The 22,674-nt window shown below is 42.3% G+C and overlaps 1 pseudogene; it reads right to left on the bottom strand.

Moving 5' to 3' along the window:
• Positions 1 to 21,812: 21,812 nt before the first annotated feature.
• On the bottom strand, positions 21,813 to 21,994 carry LOC124723893 (annotated as a pseudogene).
• Positions 21,995 to 22,674: the final 680 nt, after the last annotated feature.

Genomic DNA, 22,674 nt, shown 5'->3' with positions numbered 1-22,674 from the left:
GGAACTTAAATTATAACGTTTTCAAGAAAGTCCACATTATTTTAGTGAACACTCTTGGGTAAATTTATAAAACCATTTTTCGAGGAAGTCTGCGTACCACAGCTTCTGTTACCGTATATCTCTCTTAATTATTACGAGGATAATATGAGACGCCAGAGGGTAACTATTTTGCTTCGCTTATTTTTGGACTGCAGTGGGATAGAAAATCGCCACTACTTGTACGAAGTGTCCCAGCCTCTCAGTGTAAGTGTTTTCCGTGGCTCAGTAGTCAAGTCCCAGGCCACGGGTCTAAAGGTCCTAGTCTCGATACCCGGCTATTCCTAGGAGTCTCATCTGCCACTTATCACTTCTTTCACATGTTTCAACGTGCTTTTAAAGTCAAAAATAGTAAATAGCACCGTACTCCGAGCCAAGTTAAACTGCTGGTCTCCCTATAACTGCTGGGTAAGTCAGTTGAAAGGTCGGTGGATGACAACGGCATCGCACTTGCTATTGGACGATGTCTAGTAAGGCACTGTGGTGTTCATTCTTCGAGTTGATGACAGGTTTACCTTATTTCCACTGTTACCCAATTGTGGGATAAGACCATCGTATTATTTGTAATCCGACGTTATCATTTTCTTTTAGAATTAATTTCATTACATTTGTGATAATTGTTATGTCTGCTTGTATTATTGCATAACTACCTGCTTAATAGATGATGATTAAGTTGAACTGGCTTCAAGTTATTTTTCTGTTTCTCTCCTGGACAATGATCTGATAGTGGACTTCGTGCATAAGTGCCTAATACGTATTTCATCTTGAGTATATTATTCATGTTTCATGTATGAAAACCTTTTTTATTCACAAACATTGTCTGTTGCTCATTGCAGCCTGTTAAGAGACATAATTTATTGTAACTTATTTTTGTATTATTTATGTAGTGAAAGTGAAATAATCGTGGATGCTAAAGACATTGTACACCACTCCAAACCCCGTTAGCATACATGTTAAGTGCACCTCACTTTTAGGAAGTGAAATTTAGCGAAGCAAGAGGCCTGGAGTGAAATATGTAAGTGGGCCGCCATTACCATATTTCCTACAGTTACTGAGCCATTAACTAACGAGTGCCCCACGAGCCACAGGCCTTTCTGAGGTACGGTGGCTTTCGTGTCTGCACAGCACAAATTGCTGTGACGTAGTGCAACCACGACAGAGGGTTATATGTGGGCAGGCCAGACAAACACTTAGTTCCTGAAGAGGGGCAGCAACGTATCTATGGGGGCACAGGTCTGTATGATAGACTAATTAGGCCTTGTGACATTAGCCAACGTGGACTAAATATGTTGTTCCTACAAACGTCTGAAAGCAAGGGGAACCTACAGTCATTATATTACCGAGTACATGCACTTTTACAGTTTGGCTTAGTAAAGACAGCATATTTTAAACTTCCAACCATGTCCAGGAGCAGATGTGGATTGCGACCATAATTTATTGGTTATGAACTGCATATTAAATATGAATAAATTGCAGACAGGTACAAAGTTAAAGGGATGGGACCTAAATAAATTGAAAAAACCTGAGATACTGAATCTAACTGATGAAAGGATAAACTACCAAACTGCGGACAATTAAGCAGGCAAAAGATCTAAATATGAGTTCAGCAGGATGTGGAAATTGGTAAATCAGAATGGCTGGACAAGAAGAGCTAGGCCTTAGAGGCATGAAAGACTGTGGGAAACATAGATACAGCTTATAGGAAAATTAAAGAATGATTTGAAAAAAAGAGAGACACCAGCTTGACTATTAGCAGCCCACATAGCGAACATGCACTAAGCAAGGAAGGGAAGGCTGAATGGTGGAAGGAAACATATAGGGTATATATAATTCAATCAAAGGTGAAGTCAATATTACACTCGTAGAAAGAGAAGATGAAGTAACTGAAGATGAGGTGGGAGATATGATACTGCGAGAAGATTCTTAGAGCTCTGAAAAAGGCTTGAATCGAAACTTGTCGGCTGGAGTAGACGACATTCCTTCAAAATTATAGAGATCCTCGGGAAAAAGAGCCGTGGCAAAACTATTCCATCTTTTGTGTTAGATATACAGGCTAAATATGTCCAGACTTCCAGATGGATGTAATACACTACTGGCCATTAAAATTGCTACACCACGGAGATGACGTGCTACAGACGCGAAATTTAGCAGACATGAAGAAAGAAGATGCTGTGATATGCAAATGATTAGTTTTTCAGAGCATTCTCACAAGGTTGGCGCCGGTAGCGACACCTACAACGTGCTGACGTGAGGAAAGTTTCCAACCGATTTCTCATACACAAACAGCAGTTTACCGGCGTTGCCCGGTGAAACGTTGTTGTGATGCCTCGTGTAACGAGGAGAAATGCGTACCATCACGTTTCCGACTTTGATAAAGGTCGGATTGTAGCCTATAGCGATTGCGTTTTATCGTATCGCGGCACTAGTGCTCGCATTGGTCGAGATCCAATGACTGTTAGCAGATTATGGAATCGGTGGGTTCAGGAGGATAATACGGAACGCCGTGCTGGATCCCAACGGCCTCGTATCACTAGCAGTCGAGATGACAGGCGTCTTATCCATATGGCTGTAAAGGATCGTGCAGCCACGTCTCGATCCCTCAGTCAACAGATGGGGACGTTTGCAAGAAAACAACCATCTGCACGAACAGTTCGACGACGTTTGCAGCAGCATGGACTATCAGCTCGGAGACCATGGTTGCGGTTACCCTCGACGCTGCATCACAGACAAGAGCGCCTGCAATGGTGTACTCAACGAGGAACCTGGGTGCACGAATGGCAAAACATCATTTTTTCGGATGAAGCCAGGTTCTGTTTACAGCATCGTGATGGTCGCTAACGTGTTTGGTGACATCGCGGTGAACACACATTGGAAGCGTGTATTCATCATCTCCATACTGGCGTATCACCCGGCGTGATGGAATGGGTTGCCATTGGTTGCACGTCTCAGTCACCTCTTGTTCGCATTGACGGCACTTTGAACAGTGGACGTTATTTCAGATGTGTTACGACCCGTGGCTCTACCCTTCATTCGATCCCAGCGAAACCCTACATTTCAGCAGGATAATGCACGACCGCATGTTGCAGGTCCTGTACAGGCCTTTCTGGATACAGAAAATGTTCGACTGCTGCCCTGGCCAGCACATTCTCCAGATCTCCCACCAACTGAAAACGTCTGGTCAATGGTGGCCGAGCAACTGGCTCGTCACAATACGCCAGTCACTACTCTTGATGAGCTGTGGTATCGTGTTGAAGCTGCATGGGCATCTGCACCTGTACACGCCATCCAAACTCTACTTAACTCAATGCCCAGGCGTATCAAGGCCTTTATTACGGCCAGAGGTGGTTGTTCTGGGTACTGATTTCTCAGCATCTATGCACCCAAATTGCGTGAAAATGTAATCACATGTCAGTTCTAGTATAATACATTTGTTCAATGAATACCCGTTTATCATCTGCGTTTCTTCTTGGTGTAGCAATTTTAATGGCCAGTAGTGTAATTACTATTCCAAAGAAGGTAAGTGCGGAAAATTTCATAAGACATGTTAAAAATATTGAAGTGAATTATTTATAGAAGAGTGCAAACGCTGACAGAAGCCAACCTCGGGGAAGATGAGCTTGTATTCCAGAGAAATGTAGGAACACATGAGAACATACTAACCCCAGAACTTATCTTAGAAGATAGCTTGGAGAAAGGCAAACATATGTTTATTACATTTGTATATTTAGAGAGAGCTTTTGATACTGTTGATTTGAATACACGCTTCGAAAATCTGAAGTTAGCGGAGATAAAAGACAGGAAGCGAAAGTTATCAACAATTTCTACAGAGAACTTACAGCTACAAGAGTCGAAGGACGAGACAGGCAAGCAGTAGTTAGTAACTGAGTAAGACATAGTTGTACCTTCTCCACGATGTTATTCGGTCACTACATTGAGCAAGCTGCAAAGAACACAAAGGAGAAATCTGGAAAGGAATTCAAGTTTAGGGAGAAAAAAATTAAAACTTTTCAGTTTGACGTCGACATTGTAGTTATGTCAGAGACGGCAATGGGTTTTCAAGAGCAATTGAACGGAGTGAATGGTGTCTTGAAATGATGTTATCAACTGGATATCAACAAGCGTGAGACAAGGCGAAGGAACGTAGTGTAATTCCATCAGGTGCTAAGGGAATTAAATTAGGAAATGAGACACTGAAAATAGCCGAGTTTTGCTATTATGGCAGCAAAATAACTATCGACGGCCGAAGTAGAGAGAGAGGATATAAAATGCAACCTGGCAACAGCAAGAAAATCATTTCTGAAAAAGAGAAGTATATTTCAATCGAATTTAAATTTTAGTATTGGGAAATGTTTTCGGGAAGTATCTGTATGGAGTGTAGCCGTGTACATAACCAAGTTAGGCAGGAAGAGAATGTAAGCTTTTGGAATTCGGTGCAACACAAGAACGTTGGACATTAAGTGAGTAGATCGAATAACTGAATATAACTTTGGAATTAAGACATCTGTGACAATACCTACCTAAAACAAGGACACACTTTAAGTTCAAAAATGGTTCAAATGGCTCTGAACACTATGGGACTTAACATCTGAGATCATCAGTCCCCTACAACTTAGAACTACTTAAACCTAACTAACGTAAGGACATCACACACATCGCGGTCGCACGGTTCCAGACTGAAGCGGCTAGAACCGCTCGGCCACACCAGCCGGCTATATGTCTTTCGTGCATTCACAGCAGCACAATTTGCCTCTGGTGGCCAAAATGTATCTACTTTTTACCACCTTAAATTTCGTCCGCATTAACGCATTAGAATATCTGATGACCACCGAAGTTAAGTCCCATAGTGCTCAAAGCCATTTGAACCATTTTAACCATTTTTTGAACCAAATGTAGTGTACCACGGCCATAGACGGAAGGAGTGAACGACCGCTACCGAGATGTGTACAAGCAAATAGAGGTGCAAATGTTGAGCAACTCACAACCCAGATGGGGTTGTCAACGACCGTTCAGCTATCACTGCTGCGTATGGGGCTCCGTTTCAGACGCCTGGTTCATGCACTCATGCCGATTGCTGTTCGTCGGCGACGAAAGCTGGAATTTGCTGCCGATACTACAACTAGCCTTTTCTGATGAATAACGTTTTTTGCTCCATCCGGCAGATGGCCATTGGCATGTACGGCATGCGTTATGCTCTGTGGAATTCTTTCGTGGTATTCCCTGAGTTATTCTGCAAGGCACAATTGATTAACTCAAGTATGCATCTATCCATGGTGACAATGATCACCTGTAGTTTGTTCTTCCTAGGCACGATGCCATCTACCAATAGGACAATGCAACATGTCACATAGCTCGCAGTGTATGAGTGTAATTCGAAGGTTTCCAGGATGGGTTTACCGTACTCACCTGGCCACCAAACTACCCGGGTTTAAATCAAAATCTGTAGAATCACCTCGATCGGGCTATTCACGTCATCGAGCCTCAACCGAGAAACCTTGCACAGCTGGCTACGGTAATATCGCTGTTTCCCACTTGTTACTTTCTGCCTCATGCAGCTCCTTCGAGATGGGCTGGCCTTCAGTGGGTTTTTGGACAACGGAGAGTCCTTGATCCGTCATTCCATCGTCATGAATAGAACTGTTCCAGGCACTGGAGTCTACACAGCTCCACATCCCTGTCGGTACCTTCCAGAACCTCACTGACTCTCTACCTGCACGTCTCGCAAGGGTTCACGCTGCAGATGGTGGTTATTCAGGCTTTTGCCAGGTAGTCACATTAATGTGACAGGACACTGTATTAATATCCCATGCATGTGGCTTTGTTTCACTTTCATACAACACTCCATAACATCTTGAACAACCACACCACACGTGTATCAGTAGATAGATGCCATCAAATTTCGTTCCAGTGTTTCCACCTTAAGATGTATAAATGTATTATTCGTATGGTAGTCTGCAACTGTAAATAAGTACTATAGAAATAGTCACAGATATCAGCTTCCTTGTTCGAAGTAGATTTTTACTGTGCATATATTGATAGTTATCTAGAACGTCTGGAAGCTGAAGCATAAATACCAGTTATGTACTCTGGCCATTAACATAGTAATCCATATTCATCAACTTGATGAGCTGTAAGTATTCTGTCGTCCGAAGTGTATTTCACCTCCGTGTCTGCTCCACAAGCAACAGTCCCATGGAGACTATTGCTTCACTAAGTCTTGACTAGAGTCTACCGCCAAAAACGAACTCACGATAATAGGAATCCAGAGGTTCAGTTAAATGAAGATCCTATAAGAACGCGGGCTGTCAGGGCCGTTGAAGTTTACGTTAAATGTTCTTGTGTATTGATAGTCCTTCGTTCCTGCGTGATTTTCCGACCCGGTTTTTCAGTTTTCTTACTGTGGCATTTTGCCTGTAGTTGGCAGCAAAGGGTGAGTAATCCAAGGATGATATGTTACTCATCCCTAAGAACTTTTACCAAATCTGAAGATCACTAAACAGTACACATTTTGCAGTGTTATCGTAACTGGTGAAGTATGCCTATATAGGTGAAAGGAACTTCTGCGTCTTCCTGATTCACAATTTTCCATTAAATAATGATAACCACGAGTAGTCAGTCAACATTACTCTTAGGGCATCTTTCATTACAATATTTTCTTTGGTCACCCTTCACATCTGTGCGTCAACGGTATTTAACACTAAGGAATTGCAGATACAGCACTATTTCTCAGTTTTCGAGCAGTAAACTAGCGAAATAAAATTTTATGTGCTCCTCTATGAGCTGGCAGAAAACTAAAAGAGAACATACTCAACAGCTTTCTGGATATAATGTCTAAAAGCTTGTCAACATTTTAGGAGGCTCACCTAATGTATAAGACCACCAGAAGAAATACATTTTTTATTGTATTATGGGACATATTTCATGCAGCTCATTCTTATGTGTCAGAAACGCCAGGACGTAAGTGACATTCATGTTATTTACGTACTATGTCGTCATCGTGTTGGATGTACTTATGTTCATTCTACGACAAAATTCTGGTTTGAAAATTTAATTAGAACTCTTTAACAATAATGGAACCAGAAAACTTCAGATATACGTCAACCTAATAGCACACATATTATCTTAAATAGGAATTACATATTTATTACTTACAATGATTTGTGTTTTGTGCCAGTACTCGTGTGGATGTACTGTGCTGCTAAAATATAACACGATCGAAATCCTCAGAAATACTTCGAGACAATGTTGTATTACAACACATGAATACAAAAGTTGATCATGTCTATAATCAAACATAATATCATTGATAATTTAAGTTAAATAAGTTTTTTTAAAAGAAAATACGGTTGTGTCACCATTACCATTTCTATTTTTAGTTGGGTACACTAACTTAAGAGTGAAAATGGGGGCGTTATGCACTAGATGCCTTTTTAAATGTGGACTTTCGATTAGCATTAAGAATGCTCACACCCAGGCACACAGTTATTTATTTCTGAGGCATAAATTACATAATATCTGATTATTTAGAGGATGACTGAACTACTTCAATTTGTGAAACAGAGCATCCAAAACTTAGTAGTCCAAATTTCTGTGCATTAGTTTAAAATGGTGTTGCGTGTTCTCCTATGTCGCTGTCTCGTACCTGCTACATTCAGCCTCACGCAGCTCCTTCGCAATGGGCTGGCTTCCAGTGGGTTTTTAGACAACAGAGAACCCTTGATCTGGAAAGCACTTCGATATCTAGACTGAAATGGCTATTTTGTTCACAATCCAAAACAGTAATTTTCCGTTAAAATTAAAAAATCTACCTTTAGCACAATGTTGTTGCAACTTGTTAAGCCGAATCCCCCAGTAATTGCTGCAACGAATGACTGCTGCAACGCTGATTACGTTACGTTATTACACAAAAATATTTAAAATATTAATCTCAGATGACCAGAGCGAAAGGATGTAGCTTATAATAAGACCAAGAAGAATTAAATTTAATGCCTCTCTACAAAAAATATTTGCAATAAGTTCGATAAATATTGTGAAAATATTAATGAACCAGTGTTAAAAATAGCTGTAGAAATACCAAAATCTAGACAACTATATTAATAGTGGCGCCGGAGTGGCGGTACTAGGCGCTACAGTCTGGAGCTGCGCGACCGCTACGGTTGCAGGCTCGAATCCTGCCTCGGGCATGGATTTGTGTGATGTCCTTAGGTTAGTTAGGTTTAAGTAGTTCTAAGTTCTAGGGGACTGATGACCTCAGACGTTACGTCCCATAGTGCTCAGAGCCATTTGAACCATTTGAACTATATTAATAAATATACTTATGCTCTCTCCAAGTCGTATTTGAGGACAGTTTCTGGGTTGGGTTGGGTTTTTTGGGGGAAGACCAAACAGCGAGTCATCGGTCTCATCGGATAGGAGAAGGACGGGGAAGGAAGTCTGCCGCGCCCTTTCGATGGAACTATCCCGGCATTTGCCTGGAGCTATTTAGGGAAATCACGGGAAACCTAATTTAGGATGGCCGGACGCGAGATTGAACCGTAGCCCTCCCGAATGCGAGTCCAGTGTGCTAACCACTGCGCCACCTCGCTCCCTCTCAGTTTCTGGCTACTTTCTGTTATGAGGATGGTATCATCTATTTTTAAATCTGTGAATGTGTACAGATCGTCGATTCATCTGTGGGGTGCATCATGTGCGCTCTTCCATGTGCTTATCTCTGTAAGCTATGGAAAAATTGTTTTCTGAATAATCTTCGAACGATTCATGAGAATTTGTATTTCTATACGACTCTTCATTCTGTATAGTAGTTGAACACCCAACGTTGCCTGGGTAACTATTTATTCTAATCTTCTATTGATCCATCTTCTCCTCCTCTCTCTCTCTTACCATCTCCTTCTCCTTACACTTTGTCCATCTCTTCCTCATCCCTGTTGCTTTCGACCTCTTCCTTCACCTGTCTCTGTTCGTCTCCTCTTCTCCTTTTTCTGTCCATCTGCTCCTCCCCCAACCGTTCATCGGCTCCTCTCCTTTCTATCAATTTCCTCCTCACCCTGCAAGTCCATCTCCTCCACTCCTCTACCTCCTTCTCATCCCCTCTAAGTCCATCAGTTCTTCTTCCTCTGTGTCTGTCCATCTCCTCCTACCCTCTCCTCTCTCCACGTTACCACCCTACGAGTATAGGAGTTTGCTGGGTCTTACCCACAGCACTTACTTCCAGATAGTAAGTACTGAAGTCCTCCAGGTATGTGTACCAAGCTTGGTTGAAATCGGTACAGGGATTTAAGAGGAGCTTCTTATCCGTGGTTTTGCCAATGTACGCACATGTCACATGTATTTCACATACATATTTAACACATTCCACATACATTTGTGCACATAGTTCGCCTGTGTCTCTATCGAATTTTACAATGCAGTTTCGTTTCCGAGCAGCTCTGTGTTTAGGACCTAATATCTCCTGAACTTTGTATCACACAATACAATTTTGTATGTACAACTGGTAGTATATGTAAATACTGGCTGCGAAAGGTGTTGCAAATAGGGTTAGTAGCAAAGGAGTAACAAATTAAAACGTTATGCCTGATGCAGCAGGTTTACTGTATGAATATCGAAAGTGTAGTAAATGATCAATGTTGTTCCTCTCATTATTTTGTGGGGGTTGTCAGCTCGAAAAAGTGTTTTCAATGTTTAAAATCATGAATAGAACTTGTTGAAAATCACTAAGTGCTTTCCCTCTCAAATACTGGATGGATGAAGTACGAGTAGTCGCCCGTCATAGACTACACTCCTTTTCCATCCTCTCCCCTATCCCTTTGACCGGTAGGTGTTTCTTACCCCAACATCGATTCTTTCCTGATAGTAAGTCATATGTGTTCCAAGTTTGGTTGAAAACGGTCCTGTGGTTTAGGAGGAGATGTAGATCATATATACATACATACACACGCTTCTGTAGTACGTACGGATATTTTTTCTTTTTTTTCGGGATTTGATTTTGATGAAATTAAGCCTATACGCTGGCCTCAAAATACGCTAGAGTTACCTGTGGGAATCCCATGAAATTTCGTCTAGTGGTTTTAGAGATTAGCGTTCTCCAACAGACTATCTTTAATCACTTGTGAAAGTACTTGTCTGTGTTTGTTGTTAGTTAACTGATGTGTTTCGCGCAAATTGGAATAGATATTGGTGTATCTGCTGTTTGTCATCATATTCTAGCCCTTCTACTGGGTGTCATGCTCGTTACTGGTAGCTACTACTCGATCAAATCCCTGTCCGACGAGATATAGTTTCCCTAGATCACGTCAGACAAAATCAGGGGTGATTCCTGTGAGAAAGACACATCCTTCTTATTTCCTTCTACAACCTCCCCCAAATCCAATCTTGTGTCCCATATCTGATGACCTCGTCGTCGACGGGATGATCGACACTAAATGTTCAAAAAAATGTGTTCAAATGTGTCTGAAATCTTATGGGACTTAACTGCTAAGGTCATCAGTCCCTAAGCTTACACACTACTTAACCTAAATTATCCTAAGGACAAACACACACACCCATGCCCGAGGGAGGACTCGAACCTCCGCCGGGACCAGCCGCACAGTTCATGACTGCAGCGCCTTACACCGCTCGGCTAATCCCGCGCGGCCACTAAATGTTCCTCCTTTTCTTAAATTATTTGTGTTTGCACTGGAAATCCTTCTAAGAGTTTCATTTACTCATAGCGATTATGTTCACTCACAGGCCAATCTATCTTTCTCCTCGTTCTTTATGAATATGTAGCTGAGATGATATTCTGAGTGTTAAACATTTGTTGGTGTTTCCTTCAGCAAATTGTTGAAGTGTTAGAAGAAAGCACTTTTTGCTGCCGTTCAACCTTTGTGACTAAAGGTGAAAGAAAATATAAACGACTGCCTATATACCGATATCTTAATCTCATAACTGTGAGGAATAACTGCAGGAAGTGGTTGGATATAGGAACAACGAATTTCGTGTGAAAACTATATCTGGCAATCAGAGACGAAACTATCTATCTGTCATTCTTGCCTAGTTAAATATATTTATATTATGAATGACTTGTTTGAGGCAAATGGCATGTTTGCCACAGCAGTTTTATTTACAAGGTATACCCGAGACAGCCGGTTGAGGTGGCCGAGTGGCTCTAGGCGCTGCAGTCTGGAACCGCGCGGTCGCAGGTTCGAATCCTGCCTCGGGCATGGATGTGTGTGACGTCCTTAGGTTAGTTAGGTTTAAGTAGTTCTAAGTTCTAGGGGACTGATGACCTTAGAAGTTAAGTCCCATAGTGCTCAGAGCCATTTTTTTGTATACCCGAGAAAAAACAACACCCTGGTGGCTTAATTCCACTTCCCAGTGGCGATGTGCCGTAAATTCCGGTAGCAACAGTTCTTTGTCGTCCGACCACAGTTCGGCCAAAATTCAGATTCGCAGCGGCCAGACAGCAAACGAAGCCCGGAAGTCAAGCCGATTAGGGCGGGCAAAAGCTTTGCCGCACCGGGTGGGCCAATTAGTTAGAAAAGACGACCATCTGTGCCCCCCGTGACAAACAGCACTTGCTCTGCCGCTCCTGGTGCGGTTAAACAGAGCTGCGCGAGAAGACAATAAAACATCGCAGATCCGCACTACTTAACAAGCACGAGAAGAGCATTTCGTCCTAAAATTTTACTTGCTTTACACTGAAATCCCGTGAGTGGCATTAGACCAGTGTTTTATTAATGTATTATTCCATTATTTCGGAAAGGAATGGACTCCATAATAAAGATGATTGCAAAGTACTGCCGCCCCAAATGCACGCCAATAATTTCCGAAGAAACGTTTGTTTTTATCCTTTAATAAGTGTCTTTCATTACTTACAACTTACAAGAACACTGAAAATAACTAAACTGCATGTCCACCCACGTAGTTTATTGTCGATAAGATATATTTTCAAACTGTGTTAGAGCAGTTTATCTCTTGCTGCTAGATTTTATTTTTATTTTCAACCAAACACATTTCACCTAAATATTTTAAGCACCGTCAGTGGGACACAAAGGAAATGATTATTACAATTATTTTGCTTAATTATACAGGGTGTCCCTGGAGGAATGGTAGTACTCTGGAACATCAGAGGAACGACCATTCTAATCAAAAATGTTTAGTAAATATGGGCTCTTCTTCTCCTCCTGCTTGTTCTGCTTCGTTAGAACCCTTCAGCTTCACGTGTGGCTTGTTTTGCACATTTTCTTTCTTCCCAATACCTCTTTATTCTCTCGTTTCTTTCTTCTTCTGTTAAGACAACTTTGATTTTTGAGTCCAGCCACCTGTCACCATCCACCAATCCTTTATACTTCTGTCTGTCCTGTACTACTGCCTGAAAATGGGCTCTAAAATGCATACCTTAACAACTTTCAGTACTTCCTCATCGTAAATAATGTGTAACAAATCTCTCTGAGTGCAAGGTGCTTGCGTTATACATATTTTGTGTATGGGCCAAAACGAGAGAAAAGGTCTTGTAAATATGAGCTCTAAAGTGCAATAACTTAAGAGCTATGATCAATTGCTCATGTTCGCTACTGTGAGAAAAATCTCTTCCGCTGAACAAGTGCCCATAATTCATAAGATATGCATCTTGAGCCCATGCTTATTGGACAGTTTTTTCTTGTTTTGGTCTATACTACCACCTCCCAAAATATGGAAACAACACGTCTTGCAGTAGAATAGATTTGTTCTTCAGTACTAAAGATGAAAAAGTGTTCATAGCTCTCAAGTTATGCGTTTTAGACCCCGTGTTTACCAGACTTTTTTCTTCGAATAATCATTCCTGTCATATCCCTGAATATTGGCCGTTGTTCCCGTAGTACGCTATACAGTTATTTTGAGTTATTCGTATTTAGACAAGTAGTGTTTAATTGTAGCATTTTTAAGTTGGCTTTATAATCACATTAGTTATAGGTAAAAGATTTCATATACAGAGAAAGACGTCAACACACTTACATACACACAAATACAAAGATATAAATATTACAAGATTGTTTCCATTCCCACACGGCACACCATCCCTTCCCACGCACCACGCCAGTATCTCAATTGGACTGGAATCCCGTGCAGTTCACACCCTCCCATTATCTCTCACTTAACCTAGCAGCAAGATCAAGGGCAGCTAATAGTAATTTTGTGTAACGCAGTGAAGTGAAAATCTATATCCAAAAATTATGACCCCAGGAAATCTTATTCAAGTACCAGAGGACATACCGGATGGTTACAACAAAACTTTCCCTATTTAACATGTTATAACACGGAAACTTATTACCATACGAGGGCCAAACTTGGTAGCATTAATGTCTAGGACATGGGTAAGAGAAATAATGCAGAATCAGTTCAAGTGGAACACTTTTAATGTGGTGCTATAGTGCATCATACCTTTACATACCGGTAACATTATTGCCACAAAAGGGGCTGAATATGGTGCCCATCAGTGTCCAGAAAAGTCAGAAAGCGCAGGACTGCATTCTGTCCGTAGGTATGCTGGTTACCTCTCTTGATACGCTGCGCTCTCGAATAGCACGCGTGTGAATGTTCACCCGGTAAACCCTGTCCTCCAGGTAGCCACACAACCAGAAAACGCAGGGAGTGAGATCAGGTGATCGTGCCGGCCAAGCATTCGGAAACGACCGGCTGATAATTCGATCTTGCATGAAATCTGTTGAGTTTAATGCATCGTTCTCCCGTATGACATGCTGGCGAAACACATCGCAGTAATATAGGCTAGTCACACTGCTCGTCTTTGCTCCTTGAACGCCAACCTGTTCAAAGAAGAATAGGCCAATGATGAACGTAGCCGTGAAGCCACACCATACGGTGACAGGGGAACTTCATGCCCAGTGACTGAAGGTGAAGATCCCCACACTAGGCAATTCTGTGTGCTCACCTCACCTGGCAGAGGAAAATGAGCTACGTCTGTCCATAGGATGGTCCAGGGCCAGTTTTCGCCAACTTCAGTTCTTGCGAGAAAGTGGAGAGGGAAGTAAACACGTCCTTGCGCGTCCTGTGGTGCAAGCAGCTGTACGATATGGGTCTTGTACGGATACCATTTGAGAATGGTTCGAAGCACCTTTCGTACAGTGGACCACGGGATGTTCAACTGTCGTGACACAGCACACGTACTGCCTGACGATCGGGAATTGCTCGCAGCGTTGTCTGCCATAGCAACAGCGATTTCATCAACCACCTGTGATGCAACCGGTCGTCGGCCTCTTCCCGCAGTGACGCCCAGTTCTCCAGTTGATTCGAACTTCTCCACCATGCAGCGCACAGCAAGTGTAGAAAGAGGACCCTTTCGTAATCCTTTGAGCCGGCGATAATCTCGAACTGCAGCTGCAGCATTATTGAGCAGCATTAATAATAGAGCTTCACCGATAATTCCCTTCTCCTTTTGTCCAAGCTCATGTTGAGACGTCAACAAGTGCACTGAGACTGATCAGATGTGTGAGACTATGAATCACGATGACTGATCACGGCACCTGCTGGCCATAGTTGGAACTGGACGGTGTCACTGTAACGCATGGAAGTCATACATACTCTGGACATCAATGCTACCAAGTTTAGTTGTCGTACGGTAATTAGTTTCCGTGTTATAACGTGTTAAACAGGGAAAGTTTAATTATAACCACCCGGTATATAAGGCAGTAAAGATAATAAATGCTGAGTATACATCTTTTCGTTACAAGTAAAGTGAATATTAAATTAACGTAACACCAGTGCTACGAAAACAACATATGTAAATGCCAACGACACAAACGCATTACACTCCACAATACAATTGAAAGGTCATTTTTTCGAAACACCGAAATTGTCTCCCGATGTGACGCGGAGGTCTTAAATTTGTCTCAAAGGTAACCTCTGTAACTGTGTAAAGGCGTGGCGACCTACGACGTCGCATTCGTGTTCTCCGATGCTGCAAACAGCAAGGTGTCGTCATATGTGTTAGAAGTCCAGAGCTCAAACGTTCATGCGAGATGTAAGGTGGGCTGATGAGGTCACACTGGCACCACATTTCACCACAATTCTGCCCAACGCTGCCGTGGACATGTCGCACGACGGGAGGCAGTCATAACCATTTCATACACATTTCATCACTACTTTCGATGCGTCTAAGGTGGAGGTTTCAACTCAGATCCCAGTGAGATGTTACGCAGTTTTCTTATAGGTCGCCGTTTACAACATTTCAGACACACCGCCGCTGAGTATCGAAAGAAGAGACGTCAGGGGTGGCATAAAGGGCGCCATTGATACCACTCCTCTCGGCTTGGGGCGTTGATTCACACATATTTAGCGGTCAGAAACCTCTTTTCGAAACGCGATTGGCAACAGTTAGAGATTCTTGACAATCTTTTACATCGCTGAACCCCGGATGGTTCAACCATTTTCTAAGGACATCTTGAGCCGGCAATCTCAATGAACGTTTTCACACATTTTGAAGTGTAGCACTATCGCAGTTTTTGGCCTGGTGTACAGGATGGAACTTCTATGGACGATTCAAAACTGTTGTTGGACAATTTAGAAATGTTCCTGTACCGAGATAGCCAGTCATTGATCCCTAGCAGCTGGCCTGACAGGCATCTCTTTCAATACCCCTTAGACTCGCATGCGGCCAGCAGGTGCTAGTTAAGCGACGTAGCGCCACTCATCTCATGGATGTCGAATTGGTTGCCTATCGCACCAGCGTCTAGGAATCAATGACTGACTGTCTCAGCACAAGTACATTTTTGAAGCACTCAACAAAACTCCGCGGGTCTCGCAAAGGGTGTTTCTAAACTGGAAGGAGAGGGGGGGGGGCTTTTAGAGGGACCCTTTGTCATTTAATTCACTGACATGTAAATGTTACCTCTGCACTCTTCCCTCCGTGATCATGAAAAAGGAAAGATAACTTTCAGAACTAGTTCAGTGGGTTTGCAACCCATAATGCCCTTAGAGAATGGTTAACTCGTCCTGTGGGCGTCAGCATGTCAAAGGTTGGCAAAAAAGTCTTCCTATTGGTCATCGCACTGCGAACTGTCGTTTTCGACCACGAAATGTATGGGAATCAATACCCTCAAGAGAAGGAGTGGTTTCATTGACGCTCTTTAAGCCACCTGCGGAGGCCTCTTCGTGTCAATACTGAGCGGTTGAGTGTCAGAAACGTTTATCTCGGCAACCCATAAGAAAACCACGTCGTGGTTCTAACCTACTTCACAGAGGCATCAAAAAATGGGTAAAATATTGGCAAGAAGGGCCGTGACGAGCTTCCCATCACGTGACGCGCCCACGGTGGTGTTGGGAAGATATATGATGAAATCTAGTGCCAAGGTGTCATTATTTATCCACTTTACACCTCACACGAATTTTTGTGATCTGGTTTTTTCTTCACATGTTTCGTCTGGTTGCTGTCTGAAACGTTGCCGATACCGAGAGTGAGGTCGCAGGGCCCCACGCTTTTTCACAATTACAAAGGAGAATTGTAGGCACTTTGGGGTCAAATTTCAAACTTCTGCATCGCAACTGGAGGCATTTATGTGCTTTCCAAAATCTGATCCTTTAACTGTGTTGCACAACGTATACAGGTAAGCAAAGAATGATTATAATAACAGTTTCTATCATAGGCCATCAAAGGTAGGTATAATAATTATTAGGAACATCATTGTTCAGAGACAATTGTATGTCACTTGCAAAAATGACTAACGGTTATTCTTACCTACAAGATAAGCAGCACTGAACCAGAAACTGGAGACGAATGGTTGATACCTTGCATTAGTAGTTGGGGTGCCGAATGAAAATTCGACAGCATTTAAATTCTGTAGTGAGAGTGGAAGAGGACTGGCCTAGAAACATTCTACAGATGCTTATGTGAATACTGATATTATTCCACAATTTCCTTTTTTGCAATAAATACAATGCAAGGCTTACAAGATACCCAGAAACATGTAAAACATATGGCGGTAGTGGAGAAAAGGGATTCTGGCACATTTAGTTTACGAATTTTGCATACATCCAGTGGCAAGTATACATTCAAGGGCAAATTACCCCTCCACATCCCCTTAACCTACTGTTATACTAATTGATTTATGATTCCCTGGGGATATATGTTGTTATACTAACTGATTTCTGAATCCCTGTGGATAATACATTTTTCTGAGAAACCCTCTACCCTTTGTCCTTCCCCTTCTCATCCCTCACTGCTCTGGGAAAAGGGACACTTCTTTTGTTACCCCCTACCCAGTTCAGTTATGAGGCACTTTTCCCCATCCTGGGAAATTTCCCAACCCTCATCTCCCCTCCTCAACTTCCTACCTCCCCTACCCTACATCCCCTCGTCTCCCCCTCTTTCCAATTGACAGGGAAAATATGCAGTCTGTGCTGAGCTGCTGCAGAGGGAGTGTGTAAGGTAGTGTACTTATTTATTCACTTCATTTATTTTTGAGGGTGCTATCCTGCTGCTTGATTTTCCTACAGCTGCCCCCACAAACTGTCACCCCTCCCCACCCCCACTATCTGTCACCCCTTGCTCCCACTTTTTCCGATCTCATGTGTATATGCTCGCCTCAAGGCTTGTAGACATACTGCTCTAGACCACAATGTCACCACCCCAGGGTGTTCAAAACTGTCCTACAGCTGCCCCCCACCCACCTCCACTTTCTGCCACCCCCTGCCCCCACTTTCTCCGATTCTGTGTAAACATATTCATTCTGCTGTGTGCCCTAGTCGAGAATACTGCTCGAAATTTTCTTTCTAAGTTCAGAAATATAGCTGATTTTATTATGAGGTCATCTCTTCCTGTGTAGGTGGGAGACTGAAATAAAGTTAAAAAATCATGCAGCAAGGAAAAAAGCGCCTGATTGTTGCTCCAACTCACGAATCATATGCATGGTACTCTTACCCTCACTTCATCCTGCCTGGCATAACATCACTGATATCCATTTCATTCACTAATTAATTAAACTGATCATGAGAACCCATGTGCATGGTGAATAATTTTTCACCTGCAGTCGGATTGCACTTACAGGTAGCTCAAAGGGGAATCCATGGAGGGAAGACTATGTTCTTTTCGTGGGCCCTGTTCAAAGTCTACCACTGGTGAACCCACCTTCATACACTGCCTTAGACATAACATGGGTGGATTCACCTATGAACCCTGTCCTGACCATAATCTGTGGAGGATCCACCTCCAAATCCTATCCCAGCCACAATCCATGGTGGATTCACCTATAAACACTGTCCTGACCACAATCTGTGGAGGATCCACCTCCAAATCCTATCCCAGCCACAATCCATGGTGGATTCACCTTCGAATCCTCTCGCTGAGATAAAACGTGGTGAATCCACCTACGAGTTCAATCCCAGTCCTGTTCCGAACCTACACTTGGGGCCTCTCACATCAAACCGATACACAAACACACACACGCAGAGAAATAGTGCAGTTGCACAAGGTATTGACAACTGTACTGCATTTACAAGCAATTTTATAATACATGATCAGAAGTGATACCATGATCACATGAGCAGGAGTGACATAAAATCGGTAAAATTACGAATATTTACAGAAAATACGTATAAATTAAGGAAAAATACGCCAAAATTCGGGAAAATGAGGTAGAATGAGGGAATACTTACACGTGTGCTTGGTGCAGAAGATTCTTGTACATCAGGACGAGTGTGTCGTAGCAAGAGGAATATAAGGAAAAGTTGACATGGAAGCACTGGGAACCAAGGAAAGGTAATTTTCATGGATAGCGATAAGAGAGCTGGAACAAACGACCACCAGATTTAGAATAACAAGTTTACATATACCAGATCACAAGCCAATGTGTGACACTAAAGTTATCAGCAATCACCTTACAGATTTTTATAATGTGTCCAGACATAATATTACAATAAACATTACAGCATCCTTAGGTTAGGAGCAATGTATTACCAGCTTGGGGACTGCAATACACATCTACAGAATGAATCATGTGTTCGACCTTTTGCAAGACTGTATTCCATTTCATTGCCACATCTTGGACATAAATCGAGTCTTCAGCTTCATAACTATAGAGCTTCTAAGTCAGTGACAGGGATTTGTAAGGTACTTGAATCCCTGTATATATATTTGCTTGACAGATGTTGTGTGTGGAGGAGACTGTGTTATGTTTCGAATTGGGGGACAGAGTGCTGTTGTGGATATGATTCGTTTGTCAGATTGGTAACTACCAAAGGTGTTGGTGAGAGCTTTCAATCTCCGACTTTATCCTACATAGACGAGAATACTTTGTGACTCCCATCCACGTAAGGGGAGATGGTCAAACATAATAAAATATCCCCAAACTTTTCACGTTTTCGGCCAAGGAACGTAGTTTCTTCACTTCCTCTCTGCTCCTTTCTATTTCCCACTCCACGAAAGAGCGTTTGGGTCATGTTATGTAGGTAGTGTAACAGGGATCACGAGATATCCACAAGTATATATCAGTCGCAAAATAATGGAGATGGTGGTTTAGCAATGATACAGAAATTGAGAACTGTGCTGCATTGTAATTGGCTGATATCATCACGAGATCTATGCGATGAGACGTTTGGTTAACGTGAGAAGTGATTCTAAACTCATGTAATTGGGTAACATGCGTTTAAATTACGGAAAAACCTGGTGAAATTGCGGAACTGATGGAAAATACGTACTACTGGGGTAAACTAGGACGGAAATTATTGTTATAAAGCTCTGATTTCTGCAGTTTGCTATTCTGCCATCGACAACGGGATCGTAGAGGAAGTTCGTAGTTTTACTTAGCTCGATATTACAGAATACCGTGGAGGGAATGACCCGACTTGTGGTTTGCTGTCAGTTGCAAATCGCAAAAAGACTGTATTTTTTCTGACGTGCGAATAGATAACACGAAATCTGCTGTTCTGTATTGATATTTATGCATCTGATATATATATAATACCCACATGCATGACAATTTAATTCTATGGCTTCCACAGACACTAATTCTGAGTGCTTGAGCTACAAGAGGCTGCTGGAAGCGGACAGCAGCTGCAGGGTGGTCGGCGCCAGTGTACTGAACAGCGACCACCTCTCTGGCGAGTGCTGCCTCTTCCCACTGTGAGGCATAGACGAGAGTCGTAGTACACTATTGACCGTTTCAACCAATGCATGGCACTGCCAGCGGATGGATCTCTTTCTGTACCATCAGCGAGAGGATACAATAGGCTAGGGAAAGCAGAACCACCATCTACAGGAGGGTCCAGCTGCAGACCGGAAACTGTGTATCATTGGCAACTGAATACCAATCAAAGTAGAGCACCTGCAGTTGGAGCTCTTTGATAGTATAACATAGCTGTTGCTGCTCAGTATCTTTTAGTAGTTGCTCAGTTCTAACAGTATTATGTCTCTCTCCACCTAAGACACACTGGTGCTATTCGCAAGAAAAGCACGTCTATCCATCCTGGAATGTTCACTCAATTATTATCGTGTTGTTGTTTGGTCCTACCAGCATTAAGCTATTGGTGAAGAGTTCTACTCACTGTATTGTGTGGAACTTGCTAGCTTAATGTAGTTTAAGGATGATTTGATGGTGTTATGTGCTTATTTTGTAGTATACTTAACGCAAGATACATTGTTCTCGGTACAATAATCATTGTAGCTAGCACAAGTTCATACAATAACTGTGAGTTTACATTTATTCCGGAGATCTCATTGACATTACTGTTATATCCTCTATTTGCACTGTTGCCATCACAATATTCGTTATAAAGCGTAAGACTACGCCCTTTACACAATGTGAGGTGAGGTCTGTCGGTACTATATTCGTTGTAGAAAACATAAGAATCACACCTGGGTAATACATGATGGTAATACTTCATGCGGCGAATGAGCATTCGTCTTTACTCTGTCACTTTTTTAAATAAATGAGCTGATATTACAGCAACAGAGCTGCTAAGAACGGCGAAACTTCAGGAAAAATGAGAAACTTAGGGACTAATACGAACATTTTTACCGAGAGACAATAAGCAGCGGAAGTTCGTCTTCTGTTTTCTCGATAAATAAGACACAAAATTCTCCCACGAGTTTTGTGTGCCTATAAATTGATGAGTAATATCTTAATAGGTAGACTAAATTTACATTTACATCTATATGCTTGTTTCACAATCCACCGTACAATGTGTGGCGTATGGTACCCTGTGCTATTACTAGTCATCCCTTTCCTATTCCGCTGGCAAATAGAGTGAGGGAAATGACCGTCTATATGCCTCCATATGAGCGCTAATTTCTCGTACCTTATCTTCATGGTCCTTATGCGAAATGAATGTTGGCGGCAGTGGAAACTTTCTGCAGTCAGCTTCAAATGTCGTTTCTCTAAATTTTCCCAGTAGTGGTCGTCGAAAAGAACATCGGCTTCCCTCCAGGAATTCTCATTTGTACTACCTGACGAGTGTAGTCCTCCAGCAAAATAAATAAATAAATAAAACCTCACAAATGCAAAGGGTCCCTCACAATGAATGTAATTAATTAGCCAATCAATTTTATGTCAGCGATTTGTGGCTATGTGGGTGGGAGTAATGGCGAGAGTACCACAGACATGATTCGCAATTAGAAGCGATAATCAGGCGCTTTTTCGTTGCTGTGAGAACTTTTAATGAAATTTCGATCTCATACAAACACAAGGTGAGATTACTATCGTAATAAAATTATCTGTATTACCAAATTTATAAAGTAATACGTAGCATAAAGCTGATATTTACAATCTCTTTGTGCTGCACCTTAAGAGACTTTCTATGTGATGGGGCATCTGGCTACTTTGATAGAGCCGAAAATGAGGAGGCATCCTGTGACAGAGGTTGATAATGCTCTTATCACTCTATCATGAGATAAAAGAAATGTGTTTAATATTCTAGTCCTGTGATGCAGAATGTAACAGATGTTAAGCTGATAAGAACAGATGTTTCAGTTTATTAGAGAATACCTGGAGGAAATATAGCCTGTGCCATAATGTTGTACAGGACTTCCACAACAAGTAAGGATACTTTAGCGATGTGAAAATGTTTACATGCCCCATTTCATCTCTCTGCCGGCCGCGGTGGTCTCGCGGTTCTAGGCGCGCAGTTCGGAACCGCGCGACTGCTACGGTCGCAGGTTCGAATCCTGCCTCGGGCATGGATGTGTGTGATGTCCTTAGGTTAGTTAGGTTTAAGTAGTTCTAAGTTCTAGGGGACTGATGACCATAGCAGTTGAGTCCAATAGTGCACAGAGCCATTTGAACCATTTCATCTCTCTTAAAAAATAGCTCATATAAAAGGAAGGCACCTACATTTTTTGTGAGAAATTTGAGGTGTATGGACAACAACATCCCTGTTTTGGATTGGATAAAGTGGATTTTTCAAACTGGGGAGTCTATATCAGGGTGGAACTGCAGTTAGAACTATATGTCCAAGCGGCCAACTGGAAGCGGCAGCTTAGCCTTGCATACACGGCGGGTAGAAATAAGGATTCTGACCTGTCAGCTCATGCCTTCAGCCGTGGTATCTAGATCTAATGGCTGCGCTTGGGGTGGCCTCTGAATTGCTGAATAGTAAACTAGCCACTATGCTGCTTGAGCAGCAGCAGAAATGGATGCATGTGTTGTCTGAGGTGAGTCAGTACAGTGAGTGTTTGAG

This window comes from Schistocerca piceifrons, chromosome X (genome assembly GCF_021461385.2).
Source record: "Schistocerca piceifrons isolate TAMUIC-IGC-003096 chromosome X, iqSchPice1.1, whole genome shotgun sequence".
Taxonomy (NCBI): domain Eukaryota; kingdom Metazoa; phylum Arthropoda; class Insecta; order Orthoptera; family Acrididae; genus Schistocerca; species Schistocerca piceifrons.
The sequence above is the reverse complement of the archived record's forward strand: the minus strand, read 5'-3'. Positions and strand labels throughout refer to the sequence as shown.